General features: G+C 44.7%; 1 protein-coding gene across 2 annotated transcripts in view; it reads left to right on the top strand.

The window, feature by feature from the left end:
* Positions 1-18,478, top strand: part of LOC122396021 (LIM/homeobox protein Lhx9) — a 441,838-nt gene that overhangs the window by 172,481 nt on the left and 250,879 nt on the right. The window contains exon 4 of one of the 2 annotated variants that reach the window (XM_043394097.1): positions 6,683-6,856. The gene's annotated coding sequence lies outside the window, so the exon portion shown is untranslated. Of the gene's footprint in view, positions 1-6,682; positions 6,857-18,478 lie in introns of those variants that run through there. The other variant, XM_043394098.1, reaches the window with a different exon arrangement.

Here is an 18,478-nt window from a genome sequence, read left to right as displayed (position 1 = left end):
GAGTAAAACAAACCGTAAACAGCCACATTAATTCAACGATATGGCCCTTAAAATGCGCCCGCGTGGGAATGGAGTGCGGTACTAATTAAAATCTCGAGCATAAACTCGCGATTCAAACGCGTACAACGAAGAAGGCGGGAAAAGACTTTTGATCGGCTCCCTTCGTCCTTCGTTACGCGAAATGAGGGGCAAGCATACAGCGCGGCCCACACCCTTTGTTTTCCGAATGCAAATAAGTAGCCCTCCGCCACTCGTCTCCCTCGTTCGCCGTCTCTCTCGTTTCCTACCCTCCCTCTGTCTCTCGTTCTGGAACACCCTCTCGTTTCCTGCCACCCTCTCTTCCCGATCCTCTCTCTCTCCCTCTCTCCCTCTGGCTCCCTCTTTCACTCCGTTTCCCCATAGTTTCTCCACCGTCCTCTTCCTCTCCCCCTTCGTGAATACACTCGGCACTCTCACACCGCGAAACGCACAACAGGCCGCATGCATATTCATACGTGGGCCACGGCTATGTGTGCACGAGAGGTTATTAATTAACCGGAAGCCTAATCAAGGCTCGTAGTCGAAGAGGGTAGCAGTCGCTCCGCATCGTTGAAACCCCTTCGAAATTGCGAAGCCACCGTGCAGGTGACGCTCTGGTGTTTGATCGACTCGGCCGAATAGATATGCGGCGAACGCTTTCCTGGTCGATCGCTGCTGCATCCAACAATCTCGATCTACGATTTTTCGTCCTCCAAATCTTCCAACAAACTCGCTAACTGGTCACGAAAGAACATTAGACGCGTACGTTTTCTTTGCTCGTTCAGATTCATGCTCGAGGAGTCAAAACTACCCTCAAAGTTGTGGATCTAGATTTTCTTAACATCTTAGGGACTATTTCCAAAGGAACTTTTCATTGCTTTGGATCTTGAAAGTAACTTTGTACAAAAATTGGGCGTCCTTAACGTGTTGTGTATTTTTGAGAGTGTCGTCATCGACAAGACTTCAGTTTTAATGAGAAATTTGATCCCAGATAGGCGTCATGGACTTCTCCACGGACGATAAACCGTGACGAATCTATCACCATACCGAAACTATTTGTCTCAGGAGATAGACAATGGCCACCGAGTGGAAACAATATACGTCGACTTCCATAACCACCGGCTTTTGATACCATTAATCATAAACATCTGATTAGGAAGTTAAATGCCTTGGGCTTTGGAGGTAGCATCATTGCGTGGCCAGTTATCTTTGTAATAGGTCACTCTTTGTCAAATATAACAGCCATTTATCCAAACCGGTATCTGTTGTATCTGGTGTGCCACGAGGATCTCAATTAGGCTCAGTTTTATTCAACTTCTTTATCAACAACGTCTGCAACACTTTTTAACAATGCAGATTTTTACTTTACTGGGAGATCCGTTCATCTCCAAGTGAAATGTATAATTAAATTTTCACATCCCATCAATAACACCGAGCTAAAAAAAAGTATGCGAGTTTGCGATCGTCTTTATCCGCGTTCTCTTCTTTGCAACGCGTCCAGTACATAAAGAATGCTGCTTCCGAAGCTCGGGGCTTTATTATTCGACACTCTGTCGACTTTAAACGCCATCAGACTTTCAAAATTCTACGTGGCTCGTTAGTTCCTTCGCATCTTGAATATGCATCCCAAATTTGTAACCCTTTGCAACTTTGTCATACTAAATTGCTACAGAGTGTTCGACATAAATTCTTAAGATACGTCTCCTGTGATATTGATAGAGATTAAAAGGGTTGCATCGTTTCCTTAAGTACCAACAAATTATTTTCCCCAAAAATTCACTTTTCTTATATTTAAATTGCAATTTTAAATATCCCTCTATGATTGTATCGAAAAAGAAAGTAAGCGTGCCTCGACCGAGTTAAAATCGCGCTATAATCGATATCTAGGGTTCCCACCCCCGGGTGAATGATTATTATTATTCTATAACGCGTAAGTTTTCCCTAATAAATTATCCCCCGGGGTCGCACGAACCATCCAATTAAGAGAGAACCGTTGCCGCCATATCCGGACGGCATCATTCGATTGGGATCGGGCAACGGATGAATCAGAGAACCCGAATTCCTGCTTTCCAATCGGGCCAATTGGCCGTGGCATTATTTCGATCGATTAGAAAGCGGGAGGGGGGGGGGCGGAGGTTTCGTCGTAGTCTGGCACAGGGTAGTGTTCGGGGGTGGAAGTAGGGGTAGAGGCTCTTTCCCGTGTAATCCGATGGATTAGTCAATTATGTATACCCGGTGCGTCTCCGTACATTTGGACAGGTCACTGTGGGACAGGAGAATAGGGGGAGGTGGTGGGTGGGTTGGGTGGGGGGTGCAAACACACGAGAAGAAGAGCAGAATGCCACGGGAAAGGATCGTCGATCCGCGGGACGACGGCGTGCGGGGGTGAATCGGCGTGCCGTGACGACGACTAAAGGAGGGGGTTGGTGAGTAAGGGGTTAGGGGCACGGGGGGAAGAAAAACCAAATGAAAAAGAGCCTTTGTGTTTGGGATTCCTGCGCAGCGAGAGTCGAGGGACCGGGAGCGAACGGGGGATGCAACTGCAATTTGTACCTCTTACTGTCCGCGGGAAGAATAGGTATTGTCTTGCAGGAGAGAAACGAATTGAGCTTCTATGAAGCCCGGCGTGCGAATGGGAATCGATATTTTTAATTTCAGTAGAAGCCAAACATCTACCGACTCCTACCTGCCGCCGACGCGCCATCTTCCTTCGCCAACCATCGCGCTCCTTCGTTTAAGTCACCCCTTTGTACACACTCGCCCGTTTAAATACCTGCAGTGCTTGGCCTGTGCCTGACCCATCGGCCGACATCCGTTAACACGCCCTACGCCACGCTTAATTCACGCTCAAGTCCCTGTATCCGTTCTTCCAAGCCGGGATAATAATTTTAAAAACATGAAATATATAATTAAATGTCAACGAAGCCTCGCGGAATTTTTAACGAATTTTAAATCCCTTAAACGATCCTGAAAACACCCCCTCCGGAGGAATTGCGAGCTTTCACGTTGGTTGCGAATATCTGGGAAACCATAGAAGATATCGAAAAACATTTTATTCAAAACTTTATGGTTTCTGATACCTGCAATGCGTTTAAAAAGGAAATGAATTGTTTCCACCAGCCTCCCTTTTCTGAATCCACCCCTGTCTCTCGCGGACGAGACTCGGATGTAAACGCGTCGTTTTGAAAATTGATAGATCGAACCCTGACGGAGGTGGATCGAATCGTTGCGATTAAAAATACCTGACGACTCTCTACGGGGGGTGATTCTCTTTCCGCGTCTCGTAAACGCGACGCTCGTAGCGCGCGGCATCGTCCTGATTGCTCGCCAGCTCTCGCCGGGGAAAGTTAAGCAAATTGCGAATGAATGTTCGCAATTTAAGGTCAATTGGAGTTCCAGCTTCATTGAAATATGGGACAATTCCGTCTCGTTTCGCAGCAGCTCCCGATATTAAGAAACTTGGGAAAACGCGTTTCCCTTTCTTCGCCGCTTCATAATGGAATTACTCGCGGCGGAATTGCGCTTATTGCAGTAACTCGTTTCATCCGCGCGCTCGAGTGTAGATTAAGCAATTGTGTCCCCGTGAATTACACCGAAACGTTTCTGTTAATCGAGTCTCGTAATGAGCGTCTAATGCATCCCGGTGCTAGGCGCGAATTTTCCTCCGCCCTTTCACCCTTGTTTGTTACCCTCGTCCAAGCGTTCCGCGATGGTTCGTATGCAACGGTCTGATAAATAAACATGGCATCGTGTTATCGAGAGGCTCGTTGGAACGGTCGAGGAACACGGGAATTATTCGTTTCGTTTCGAATCTAAGCCATAGAGAGAGAGAAGGATTCGGCGTGGGCAAAGACAAGGAATACACGGTTTCAATAGGGCGAGCACGAACGGTGCCAGGCTGATTTCATTCCCCATAACTGACCGTTCCCCCGGGATTATTATTTTTTCATCAAGCCACGGAAGGAGCGAGAAGGACGAGGGTCCGGACGAGCAACGGACCACCCCAAGAAATTGCATCTCTAGGGCCGGGCTGCCGCCCCTCTCGCCTCCCACCCTCCGTTGGCCGACCTTCGCGAAATATATACGAGCCGGCAAATTGAAAACTAGCGATCGGCCCGCCTGAATAAAATATCGTTTAAATTTATCGTAACACCTGGTATATCGGGACTCGACCGCGCCACAGGCTGAGTGCCTACGTTATATCGACGCTTTTCCAGCTACGATTGCACTCTAAACGTGACGGCGGCCCGGCGATCCCCGGACTCGTTTGAGGATACTTGCGAAATTTTATTCGAGCCCGGGCATCGATCCCGTTAAAAGATGCAGCCCCCGAATCGATCGTCCCGCGGTCGGAACGAAACAACGCGTCCTCGATCGAGGACGTCCGGACATCAAGGCCTTGACCGCCAAGGCGATTTTATCAAAATTTCCCTCGAGATCGCTCTCCGGGCTCGCTCATTATTTATTTCGATCTTACGCCGCCTTGGATAGCATCGGATCATTTTTGTACTTCGATGCTTTCGATCCTCAAGAATTAAATAATCTGTCTACCTTTAGAAGAAATAAATTTTTTAAACGACGGTTTCAGCCGTCAACTACTATTAATCGCATTAACTCTGTGTTTATTTTGTTTTTATCGAGAAATATTGGAAAAAGAAATAATCGACTCTTGACCATTCGTGAAGCTCGATGATGACGTGTCTGTCCATTACTCGCCATTTCTACTTGTACTTGCATTCCCCAGTGTTGACACTATGTTTTTCATTGTTTTTAACGTCTAAAGTTTTGAGGCAGAGGGAGGGTTCTTCCCTAGACTCGAGTACGAACCAGTAGATTAGGAACAAGAGTACCTTTGAATAGACGATTCATCAAAAAGTGCAAGTATATTCTTGGTTCTCGACACTGAAATTGTTAGAGAAGGAACGAGGCTAATGGATACCCGGGACTAAGTAAATCATTAAACGATATTACGCCAGATACCCAACCATTAAGCCTTTAAACGGCGAACCCACATAATACCATTCTTATTTCCGTTACTACCTGCAATTTGATACTGATCTTTCCATCAGCTTGCATATTGCACGCACTTAAGGGCATTTGCTTCAAGGCTGCCACTCCGAGTCGCGAACGATGCCATCGTTAACTAGCAACACTATTCGGTCGATGGTGAAATCCCACGTATATTTTTATTATTACTATCTCCACTGTCGCTTTTCACTTTTAAACATGGGCAGAAACCTCATTATATTACACATGTAGAATACCGAGAAGATTTTGCAATAGATGCACGTAAAAAAAATCGTCAAAGTGGACAAATCGTTATTTATTTTCGAATGCACAAGTGCAACGCACGTTGTTAAAAAATACTCGCGACTCCCGACGAATATTCAATACGCTCGCGAGCCTGAGCATTCGCGAAAAGTTGTCCTGACAATGATTATGATCGTTAATTGCGCCGGACGGGGTTTTATTAACGGGCGCGGGCGAACCTTAATATACGCGATCCATTCGCGCGGCCTCTCGCCGGTGTCTTTTCTTCTTTTTCGCTCTGGCAGAAGAAGAAAATTACACGGGGAACGGCCGCACGATGAATTAAATCAGATTTTCAATCTTACGGCACACGCGTGTCCTGACCTCGGCTCGCGGTCGCGAACGAGAAGACCGTGAACAAAAACGCGGTGCTCAACGAGGTCGAGCCACGCTGAATTACTGGCATTAACTGCGTTGTACCTATGCCGTATAATATAACACGCTCATTAAGAAAATACATATCGTTTAAGCGAAACATATTACAAATTACTCGAAATCGAGCAATTGTCTAGCGCCCTCAATACGGCCTCGAGGCTGGACAACATCATTTCAAGTGAACGAAAAATTAACGATTGCATGGTCGTCAATTTTTACTGAATTTATTTGTACATTCAATGTTTTGAAGTCTCGAGGATTTTTATATCGTCCTCGCTGTATAACGTTTCTCAATTCTAGAATTTTGAGCTGTTCTAGGTAGAAATAAGGCTAACACAAGTTTAGACATTCAGAAAATTGGGTGAGATAAGGGTGAGAGGGTGAATGATATATGTGGCTTTCTTTATAAGAAAATTGAGGCTTTTGATATCGTTCAAGGCTTCCTGATGTGACGTTTCGCTTCTTCAGAAGGTCCAATCGCCAGCTAATATCTGTATGTGTCGTGTGATTCAAGTCTATTTCGACTGAACAATTAAAACAGCTCCGATTGGTGATCAGCGACCCATGACACGAGCTCGGCGATTGGTAACCAATGATCCATGACGTGGCCACAGGCAGCTTAAACAGACTTAAACCACACGACACGCGCCAATATCAGGTGTCATTTGACCTCTAAAGAAGCTATGATACTGATGGAATATCGGAACATTTTCCTCAAAGAACACACACACACTTTACCTATATAAATGCAACGATTTATTTTAAATACATTTACATTTTTGATACAGTCTATATTTCCGGTTTACATATTGCATATTATACCTATTATGCACCCTTATGATCTTAAGATAGAATCAACTTGCATACGATGTTGTTCACTAAAACTCTCGAGCAAACAATTCTCCCAACTATTTATGTTTAATGTCGTCTATATTCTGGTTAAGACTGTCTACAATTCCAACGGGGTTTTCTGTTCCAGATCCTTGGACCCTGAAAGAAGCATCGTCGAGTGTCTTGAGCGAGTTGGGCACCGCTTCAAGGAGTATGTGTCGAGGGTGGTTATTTTAATTACTGTCCGGCGGCTTTAAATTAAAGAGCTGGGTTATTCCGGTGCCGACCAACCCCTCTACTCTTCCTTCTGCTTCGGTAACTGGTAAGCACACAGCCTCCCTCGGCGGGCTGGAACACCTATCTTTCTCCCTCGCGAGCCCTCTTCTGCTCCGTGCGTGGACCGACATTACGGCCGCCATTCTTTACACCCGGCCAAGTGGCGAGGTTATGTTTGACGCTAACCGGGTAACCGCGCTAAATTGTCTAAACTGCGTCAGATTAAGCGAGGCTGCCACCCGTTCAAACACTCCGCCCTCGGCCCACCTCGGTGTCCAGAAATTAACCGACCCTCGGCCCTTGGCCCCCGTCCGTACGGAAGTCACGAAGAATTCCAGGAATTGTTTCATTTAACTGCGAACGACGCGGAGAGTCCTCCCATAGAGCACGCTTTTCAAGGAAACTGCCCTGTAACCGTGTTTTACGCGTTACCGTTCTTCCTGCCGATTGGAAACGTTCGACCGTTTAGGCAAACTGCTCGTGGAGCCACATCTGGGAGGGGGAGTATATCTAAAAGTATACTTTCGAACCTTCTGACGCATACACTGGACCCACTGATAGGAGTTTGTCCAAACGAAAAGTCTCTATACAGATTTAGCTATTTTTTTAGCTATTCTCGTGGCTCGAGAATAGTCCAGGCTAATTTTTTTAGGATCCTCCGATTTTAAATTGCCGTTTCTGTGGAGTGCATACCGCGACCGATCGGGGAATAAATTTTTAGGGCCGTGACCTCGACAGGGTTAATAGATCGCTGGATATACAAAGGCGCGAGGACAGTTTTCTGTGGCAGTAAGCAAATCACCGTGGCCGTGCCGCCTTTACCGTTCCATGCACGAAGTCAGACGACCACGGCGATATTCTAATGTATTGTAATAAGGCTCGAGGGGAAAGCTCCTCGCGCGAGAAGCCATTGGCCCATTTTCGCTTAAGACCGTCGCCGATTGGTCGTCCGCAGAAGAAACACTGCATTATGTATGTTCCCGTTATCTCCGGCCCAGAACGCTTCAACACGCAGATTACCAGCACCTTTCGTCCCTCTCTTGCGTTTTGCTTCTTTCTCTTGCGTTGTTCACGTTCCCCGTCCTTCTCTCATCGACTTTCAATCAGGGCTGCCAAAGTTGGTAACGTCGTATCTGATACTTATTACGCCTCTTGGCACTTTTGGCACCGCGACGTCGAGCGTAATAAAGCGAATCGCGTCGGGGGGACTGCCCAAACATTTTCTTATTTTATTATTATTCATTCGTCTCGAAAATTTCCCGTCGAGATCTCCGGTTCACGATATTCTTGCAAAATGGTCCGTTTAATTAATAGTTCTGTTATAATTAACGTATGAGCTCGGAGAAGCGTGGGTTGCCGAGGAGAAAGCAACATTCGCTTACGTAGCAATTAATAACGATCTCAAAGATGCCGTGTTTGCTCTCATTTTCATTAGAAAAATTTCTAGAATCAGTAGGTAAAACTGTTATGAATAAATAATATTAATTAACGGTTATTCTACTTTGGTTATTTTAGAATCGTCCAAAAACAGAGAAAGAAGCGTTAACATATATTATTTACACTCTTCTTTAGTAATCAATGAACTCCCTAAAACTGTCGAATATATAAAAATACATTTAGTAGAATTATCACAAATTAAATGATCAAAATAATTTACTACTTATTGTAAAAAGACTCTATCAACGCGTATTGAAAGTACATAAACTTTACACACGTGCAGTTCCGAAGCCACTCATGTTTTCTGCATAATTGAACCACTATTAGAAGCGGCAAAGCTTCCCCTTTAAAATGGTTTTTGGTTTTTGTCGATCTGACTTTCCGTTTTCGAGATATCATCGTGTAAAGACAAGCGTAATTTTTAAAGTTCCGCTCTCCGTCTTACGAAAGCCTATTAAAGCGTATTAAAAATACTAAAACTTTGGACGCGTGCAGTTCCGAAACTACTAGTACTTTATTAATTTTTAAGCCACTATTAGAAGCGGTAAAGCTTCCCCTTTAAAATGGTTTTTTGTTTTTGACGATCCGACTTTCCGTTCTGGAGATATCGTAATTTATGTAAAAGGTAATTTTTTTAATTCGACTATCTCTGTCTCCGTCTGACGCGTCGCGTCGTACCTCTTTGTCGCACGCGCGTGGTGCTGACCTAGCCCGCGTACGTGACTGTCGTGACCTAGTTTCGAGCGTAGTATTTCCAAGAATTTACTACGCACTGTTTACTATTGACGCGCGCGCGAGTTCATTGATCTCAATGAAACGTAAACAAACTTCGAAGCTCCGTATCTCCGTAACTAGCCACCGCGTCGACTTGAAACTAAAATCGCCATATCTCCGGAACTAATTACGCTATCGACTCGTACAAACGCTCATTTTAAAGGGCATTTCATCCTCTATCCAATGACTATACTAACTACTATAATTTAATCTCCCTTCTATGTTTATTTTGAGATTTACTTATTGAATTTTATTTAATTTCAAAAGTAACTTTACTCTAATATCCAAATTCTAATTTTCATTTAACTTTTCATGCAGAAAACGTTGTTCACGTTTTACATATTAGTAAAATTTATACTTTAGGAGATATTATTAAACTGACCAGGAAATCATAATATGACGACCTAGTATTATTCATTGATTACTAAAATCTGAATATAGTCGGCTACATTGATCTTCTTAAAATACCACCGTCATTTCCATTATTAAACAGTAACTGAATAAATGAAATATGATGGGAAATATAAGTTACTAACTATAGTATGATGGATCTTCGAATAAATTGCTTCCCGTTGGTATCATTAGTCATCTATAATTCGTACAAAGTTTCCCCGTTTCTATTTTCTCGTCATTCTCGTCGCCCGTTTTAAGGGGAAACTTACCGAGCCGGGGAGTGGTTCCACGCTAATTTTAACCCATTCCCGTAGCAACCGGAAGCGCGTTACTCCCGCGACGCCCAGTACCCGCGTTTCCTTTTCCCTCGGAATCGAATGGAGCCTCCAGAGATTCCCGATACGGTTGGTAAACACGTTCGGGATTAGTATCGTCGATTCCATTGTCCGATTGCGTTCCTTGGCTCGGATGAACCGGGATTTACGATTCGGGCTTCGAGCTGGGACGGGATAAGTGTTCTTTATTCTATCAAAGAACTTCTGGCGAGGCACTCTCCACGGTCACTAGATGTTTTCTCTGGGACGATGGCGTCGGGGTTGCAGCGAGGATTTCCTGTAACACGGGTCCTGTTAGTTAATTGTTCATTACGAAATCTAAGTCGATTTTTCAAGAAAAACGAAATTTCTGCTACGCATGTTTGAAAGCCATGTTGAACTCGTCCATAAGTATTTCACTGTGAAAGTTCTAGGTCTCTGAGAGCGTTGCAAAAATAATATTGACTCTATTCGGAAAGGAACACTCAAGAGAAAGAATTAAATATACTTGAAGTCAAGCAGAGTTATTTCAGTACCTTTCTTCCGTGATTCGGAAAAACACGGAAGATAGCTGTTTTGAATTCTCGTTCTGATTTTCTCGTTTCACTTAAAATGTGTCTCGAAGCTACTGCATGGTAATATTTTATTTAGTAAATTGGTAGGAGGAGGATTGGCAGTTCGGGGAGCGATCAAAAATTTCGAGAGTGTAAAAATGATTATAACTCCGACGGAGGGTCAAATGGAGCACGTGTTTGCACGAAGTTCGTCCATTGTTTTCGTGGCCCCAATCCACAGCCAAAGTGGGTTTCACGCGTAACGGTACGGCCTGTATATCGCTCGCTTTTGTCGACGAAGGGTTACTTTAACGTGGTCGAAGTCCGTCCGAGAGAGATTTCACGAGAGGGGCGGCTGGCTCGCTGGCAGCCACCCCCGTGAAGGAGGGGTGGGCACTCGATGTTTAATACATAGGATAGCGGCGATATTGCAACACATAGAGGGTCTCGCAGCGGCTCCGTGTCTCGGTGACAGGGTGCGAAGTCGTAGCGGCCTCCTAGCGGGACGCGGCACTCAACCAGGGAAGTGTTGTCGGGCTTTTCAGGAGCTTTCAAGTGCTTTCGCAGTTGCCTCGAGTGCCGTAAGAGGCTTTCAGAAACGGAGGCAGAAACGGGCTTTTTAATAGGGCCGAGAAGGGGCCCTCACCTCCACCTCCACCTCCTCCCCCTCCTTCTTCTCCTCGTTCCTTCCGTTTTTCTCTCTCATTTTTCCCTTCTATCTTGTCCTCCAGCTTCTACGGCTGTTCCTCCGCCACCCCTTCGCCTCTCCGACTCCCGCTACACCTCGAGCACGCGGCCGAACGATTTCGAGGTTATCGCTTGATACGAAACAGAGCGTGATCTCGAATCCCACGGGAACGCCGATGAACCCGATAGGCGTTTCGTTCACGTTCCTCGAAATTTTCTCGCGACGTTGTCCATTTTCTTCCAAGACCATCGAAAGTCTACGCGTTTAGCGATAAAATAATCTCAATTTATATTTGCAAACTGCTAGCTTCTGCCAGCAGCTTGAGTGGATTTTATTTATAAGCCCTGGCCACCGGTGACTGCCACGACAGACGAGAGGAAAGACTGACAAAAATAATCGACTAATTTTAGCGTAAACCGTAGGTGATATTAGACGAGTGCAATCGGTGAATTTGTTGTTCTCTTCGCAGATAAATACGCGGGTGTATCTTGCATCATTCGTTGCCCGATCTATTTTTCTCCCGCCTATAAATCTAGCGAATTCTTTGATCGCGAGATTTACGAGATTCCTTAAAATACGTTGTTTATTAGACACCCATTGACAACACTGTAACACCTTGCTATTTTATGAAACAAGATTCGCAGTAAATCCGCGAAGCATTCGGTATTCTAAAACAGACTAGGAGATTTACGAGGAGACATTTTCTGGCTTGCATTCAAACGCAAAGTGAGAATTTTAATGAGCTCTTGTAATGGAACACAAAAATATACTTGGTAGCACGATGAGGAGTTAGGGTATTATAAAATATTACGAAACGCATAGGAGGCGTTTCTGTTTGTTCTTGGACAATATAACGCGAATAAAATGACCCAATCTTGCGACGCCTAAGCAAGCAACTCGTTCGACTTCTTCGAGGACTCGATTGCTCCTTCCTGTTAGCGAGCATTTACATAATGGCACCATCCGTTCGAAATCAGAAATCAAAAAGTGTGCAATCACTTTTACGACTCGCTGCGCGTATTTTATAGCGACTCGCGGAACCTCATAAACCCCCGGATGACCTTTCCAAACCGCGATTTATCGACGCGCGAAGGACAAAATTATAGTTCGGATACAATTTTCCGGTTTCATATCTTCTCGACGAAACCGTCGTTCATTTTTTCGCGGGTGCAGAATTCGCGAACCCCTCTTCAAACAAAATTCATGCGCGAGAACAGGGAATATTTCTTAATTACGTTACGTGGCGGAACAGCGCTCCGCGTTTATTATTTAAAAGTACTTCCCTAGGCACCCTCCGGCCCAGAATAAAATTATTGGACTCTCGATGCAATTATTCCATCGAATATTATTAACAATTATTTCACGAATCCAATGCCAGAACTGTTTTTTGCTAGGTCATTTTATACTCGTGCATAGTTTCGATCATAAAAATAATTATCACGTTTGCGTTTTAGCTAAAAAAATTGCCACCTCCTCGAAAGAAAATTAATAAATTCAGGCTGCAACAATCTTTTTCAAGGTTAAAAGCAAACGAATATCCCGGGTTGGCTGTCTCAGACGACCCACCCCGCCTGTTTCAAAGGTAATTGCGCAATATATAGCAGACGGCGCGTAAAATGCGCACTACCGACCTATAATTGTACGGAATATGGAAATGTATAAAGTGTCGTATCGTTTTTCCCCCGGCTCGCGGTAAATTCGCGCGAAACTTGGGACCGAGTGGCGAGAAAACGTTCGCCATTCTTCGCCGGGGCGCGCGTTACGATAAAACGGCGGCCGGAAATGTAACGCATTGTTTGACACGGCAGCCAGCCGGGGAATACAGAAGCTTCGTTCTTTCTTTAATTAATTACGATCTCGACGCCGGCGCCAGTGCATTGCGAAAAATTATAATTAATCGCAATTTTCATTAACGCGCCGGCGCGGAATTCACCGGCGGAACAAGAGAGGAGACGAGCAAATATCAAGAATGGCCGACTGCTTGCTTGCCTGCTTGCTCGCGAAACGGTTTCGACGAAGAAAAGGCATTCCTTCGCGGGGGGGGGAGGAAAAAAAAACATTCTCGTTGCGCGAAAGACGTGATTAAAAATGCTGTGTAATGGCGAACGAGAGATTTTTTTACGCGGTTCCCGTCGAGGCCAGGGCCCCTCTCGTCAAGCGTATTCGACGGATAAAAGCTCCGCGGGCACTTCGTCGTGTTTGCCGCGCTCCATTCCGCTGGTTTATGTAACTGCGTCACGTGGAGTGAATTTAACGTTATGGTTCAATATTCTTGCGGAAATTTCTCAGAAAGTAAAACGCTCGTGAACGTACCCCTTCCAGTCCGCGTGTCTTCTTTATATTCGGCGCTCCGGAACAGTCGATGGGACTTTGCAACTTTTTTTCAAAGAAATTAGTTTAATATCGGCGTTGTATTTCGCGCGGAATTCCCGGCGAGCCGGGCACTTTTAATATTCTGTGCGGAAAAGAGTATACTTGGGAGTCTCCGTGGAACAATATCGTAGCGAATTTTATAAACTTTCGTTTGGTCACTCGTATACAATGGAATTTATTCAGATTTCTCTATCAGAACACGTGGTATCGTTCTCTAGGTCTCCTACTCTGCGCTACTGTCGGCCATTTTGTCCAGGTTGCTGGCAACTCTGTGCTCAAACTTGCTATGGAAGTATTCTCTAGTTTATTGGCTTGAAATCAACCATTATAGAGCTCCATATTTAATATCGATGCAGTTTAGATTGAGAAATATTGGTGAATGCATACATTAGAATATTTTGTATGATTTCATATACATTTATGGCGTGAAATCCATTTCAGCGAAAGAACGATCGTTATGGAATAGTCCCAGGGAACAAATTCGAAACGTTTCTAAAAATCTGCGCACACCTAATTGGGACCAGGTGTATCGTTTCTGTTCGGTTGGAAATGTGATAAAGTTGAACGAAATAACAAGGCTTATTTCACCGCGACTTTGTCACTTTTTTCAAAAAATGTAACCACCGCACGATGCACCGGCCAGGGTACTGTTACACGTTTTTTACTAATTGGAATTATTTTTCTTTGATCAAGCACAATAATTCTACCAAATGTATTACGTATACAAATTAATTCGGTGCCTCTGCGTTGAATTAATTACAACTCTGTGACAAATTTAAAAAATATTCTATTACAAAATGGTGTCTCAGGCCTTTAAACCACTGGGCCAACTTGTTAGCAATATTTCTTGATCTATATTATTTGCACGACACTCGGAGTTGGATAGACAACAAAAATCCTTAAAAAATCAGCGTGCAGCAGGACCGAATCGACGCAAAAAAAAAAAAAAAATACAAAAAAAATGAAAAAACAAAAAAAAATTGTATCCATTCTCGACGAGGAGGTTCCAACCGGGACGAGGAAGCGGCTGCGCGGTGGAAACTTTCCTTTCCGTCCAAATCTGGTACCGTCCAGCCACCATCGGAAGCTCGTTTTGATGGTACACGTTGTCGCATCGCGAGGCTTCAAACCCTCCGCCACCCCCTCGCAGGGCTCTCGCCGGGATAAAGTTAGGGCTCAAGCCAGTGAAATGCGAGTTTAAAATGTTACCGGCGGACGTGCACGCCGAATCCCTGGTCCTAATACTCTGCTTGGCCAGGCAACTTTATTCGAATTTCGCGGAAAATTAAAAGAGAGTTTCCGCCGGCACGCCTGCCGACCAAAACGTGCGCGAAATGCCGAAAATCGGGAAAAGTCGCCCCTTTGTCGCGACAGCCGTCGAGAGTCTCGGGAGTTTCCGCTTCTGGGATTTTCGATTTTCGGCCTGACTTCGCCCGCCCATGGTTTTTACGGTTTTGATGCAGTGGACGCAGAGGGAGGAACGATATCCCCTAACAATAACCAGTGCTCGTTGCTAGTTGCATCGTAGACTTAGTCCCTTCCACGGAATCCTCGCGTGTTCGTTCCACTCGAGTTTAACGTCAGAGAACAGATTTTCTATGGTTTCGAACGCTCAACGAGTGCTCGTTAACGGATAGTTTGACGGAGCGATTTTCTTCGGTATTCCACGTGACATTTACTCTTCTTTATACTAAAAATCGAAACCTCAATTTGCGTAACGAAGTACCTCGGCAGCGAACCAATTGTCAACAAAATTCTACTTCAAATTAATACAAAGAAAAGTTCCACCAAATTGGACTCCGTTTAATTTACTCTGGTTTGCAGCAGAGAGGACCGAAATTGTTGAGACTTACACGCGACAGCCAGAGAAATCCTATATTGATAATGAATCCAATTTTACTGTGTTCGATAAATAGAACGACACTCTACCAGAGGCACCACTGCAGTTTTCATGTAATCGTATAATGTTCGCGGTGAGATTTAAAGTTTTCCCAACATCCGCGATAGCTTATTACAACTTGAATAGACGAGGTCTCGTTTGGAAGATACTAAAGACATTAATGCAGATAGAAAATTATGCTTTTCGTTTCGAACTCCGCGCGGATGATGTATATTATAATTCACGTGTTGAAACTGTACTTCGTATTATTTAGAAGAATAATAATTTCGCTCCCCTATAATTATACTCGAAATATTATTACGACGTGGCGGAGAATTACCTTTGAATTTCTCGTTTATTACTTTGACCATATTTGTCAGATAAATATCCCTAGAATATCACAATTACAATTTTTATATCATACATATAGTCTCGATTTAAGGGGATTTAATTAATATCAATCGTATAATTCGTATAACTCTCATTAATTTACATTTTTTCAAAAGCAACAGGGCTGCAAATTGTCAATCGTCGGGGTCGTTGACCGTAGGACTCCTGCAATCAATTTTTTATTCATAATTCCGTTCTAATTCCGCGTTTCACGAGTCGCGAGAAACGACGTGGAGCGGTGTTCCGTCCGGTGGGAGTTTTTTGCGATAGATCAGGATAGCCGTGCCAAATTTTTATAGGCCGTTTACGATGCCGCGAAGCGATTTGTAACACGAGAAGCGCTAGCGTTAGCACGATACCCGTCGGGCAAAAGAAATGGACGCTCGTATTTACCGAATTGTTTTCGACTCCATTAACTGCCGCCACTCTTTCGAACGTAAGAATGGGAACGAACCGATTAGTTCTGTTGAATGCACCTGCCTTCGAGCTTCCCTCCGTACACGCAATGCTAATTACATTTCCGCCGTGGCGTAATGTAATTCGAAAAAACGTTCGTTGATATTCGACTCGATTGGGAGTTAAATTTGGGAGATAATTTCCACGGTTTTCGAGGAAAATTCATCCGTGCGATTTCAGTTTGGGCGACGAATAATTTTCATTGCTTTTCTACGTGCGATCGATCGTTGAGGTAGCACCCACGCGTTTAGGTGCGCTCTGTATCGCAGGTGCAAATTGTTAATGGCTCCGGCCGGTCTATCGTGGCGCGATAACGCGCGGACGCGGACGGTGTTCGTCGAGAAAAGATCGCTCTTCGAATTCTCATTGACGAGCGCGTAAGGAGGTTCGTCCGGCAATGAATCGGCGGTATCTGACCGCCACTCGCCAGATGCTATAATAAACGGACGTGTGAACGGTGCCTTAAAACGTCGGGTTATCTGGCACGCTGGAAACCGAAAAGCTTTCGAGTGTCCGCGGAGATAGTCGGTTAAGTGGCACGGCAGGAGAATGGTTGTACCGCTAATTGCCTTAATTCGATAAACTACTAACCCGTTCCCGTGGGCCACCTTCATCTTTCAATCTTTCCTCGACCTCCTCTTCCTGACGTCTCCTTCCCCCCTTCCCGCCAATTCACGCTTTCCCTCTATCTCTCTCTCTTTATTATACACGGCAAAGGTCAGCTAGTTATTCAACGTCCCCCCTTTGTATCTAGTATTCTTCGCGTCCACTTTCTCGTTATATTTCTTCCTCCGCGTGACTAATCTCCCTCGTGCCCCGAGGGGCCAAATACCCCTGGGGAGGGTCGATCCTAGGTCAATATTAGACCAACGCTTGTAATTCCGTTCCAACGATTACATTTATTAATTTAAGACTTCGTTTATGAATAATTCGAGAATAGCCCAGTACTAGCCTAGTTTACGAATGACCGAGACTTGTATCTTCCACAAAAGTGTTACAATCTAGTAAAGAACACCAAAATAAATCGAGACAAATATCTCGAAATAATCGAGAATATTTCAAATTAAAAATAGGAAAGTTTGCCCCATATAAAACAGTGATGTATACAACGTCATTACTATTTCCAATGAATGTACTTAACAGGGTTCGCGAAAAGCATACAAGGATCCAATTAACCCTCATCAAGATTTTCCCCGATCGATCGAAACGCGAAACGCATAACGAATGGCTCAATTATAAATTCAATCCCGATCGGGGGTACGAAGCGTCGGTGGAACGCGACCCCTGGTTGGCGTCGCGGCGCGGCGGCGGTCACGATCGTCCCCGATTAATCTCCCGTTAAAGGCTAGAAGTAAGATTACACGTTTCTCCTGGGAAACAGAAAATTTCAGCGTCGTTTAATCACTCCCGGAAGCGTGCAAAAATCGAGTCGGGGGGCTCGTTTCTCTCGCTGGCCGCCGGGACGGCGCAGGGCGTCCTCCGACAGGGTTAGAAGTGGGAGGAAGGGGGGCAGCAGGATATAAACACGTACACGAACGCCAATTTAATTCCGCCTCGTCGGTCCCCCCTCGGTTCCCTATCCAATTACACATAAAGCACTAATCACGCAATTAATCTCAATCTATTTAATAACACCTTCATTACCAGCCACTATAGGTACCGACCCAACCGGAGGATCTTTCTTGGCTCTTTTTTCTCTCCTCCACCGGCTCGTGCTTTCTTCGTTTCTTAATTCCTTTCGCTCTTTCCGCTCCGTCCAGACGCGTTCCGCCGCGTAATTTGTTTGTCCGTCGTTGTTTCTCCCGCCCCGATTCGCGTTCACATATTCTCGAGACTCTCCCTCTCGTCTCTGCCATCTTTACGTCGCGTCCACACTGTCCGCGACCAACGAATCGCTCAACGAACCAGAGTAAAAAACGTTATCTGATCAAATCTTTCCTTAGCTACAATTCTTATTCAAGAATTTACACTCTTCTTCGATTGTTGTGCCAAGTAATTGCTTAATTTTACATTTAGACAAGTAAATTTCAATCCTTCTGTCTACCTTATTGTCAGGGACTCGTCGTAAGGAGTTAAATCGTTGTATTGTGCTCGCTCGAAAAGAAGGCTAGCCGTCTTCTCGAGTAAACACAATACAAGAGTGTAACAATGTTTGAGGTGAATATCAGTGATGAATGATCAAATTAACAAATTTTATTGAAGAAGAATCAAAGGTGGGCGACGACTAAGAAACGTGGAAGGGGATGAGGGGTACCTAATTTATTTTTTGAAGACTTTTGCTGTCACGTCGAATCTCTCAGCAACCCTTTACGCGAATATTTCCGATCAATGTGGACGTGGCATTACGCGGCGTTTCTCTCGATCCTTGGCCGCAAATCGTCGACACGCCCCTGCTATTCGCATTCCTGTA

The sequence above is a fragment of the Colletes gigas genome, unplaced genomic scaffold (genome assembly GCF_013123115.1).
Source record: "Colletes gigas isolate AHSC1104 unplaced genomic scaffold, ASM1312311v1 Colletes_gigas_Sc00006, whole genome shotgun sequence".
In the NCBI taxonomy this organism is placed as follows: Eukaryota; Metazoa; Arthropoda; class Insecta; order Hymenoptera; family Colletidae; genus Colletes; species Colletes gigas.
Note: the sequence above shows the minus strand (reverse complement) of the source record. Positions and strands in the feature narration are given on the sequence as shown.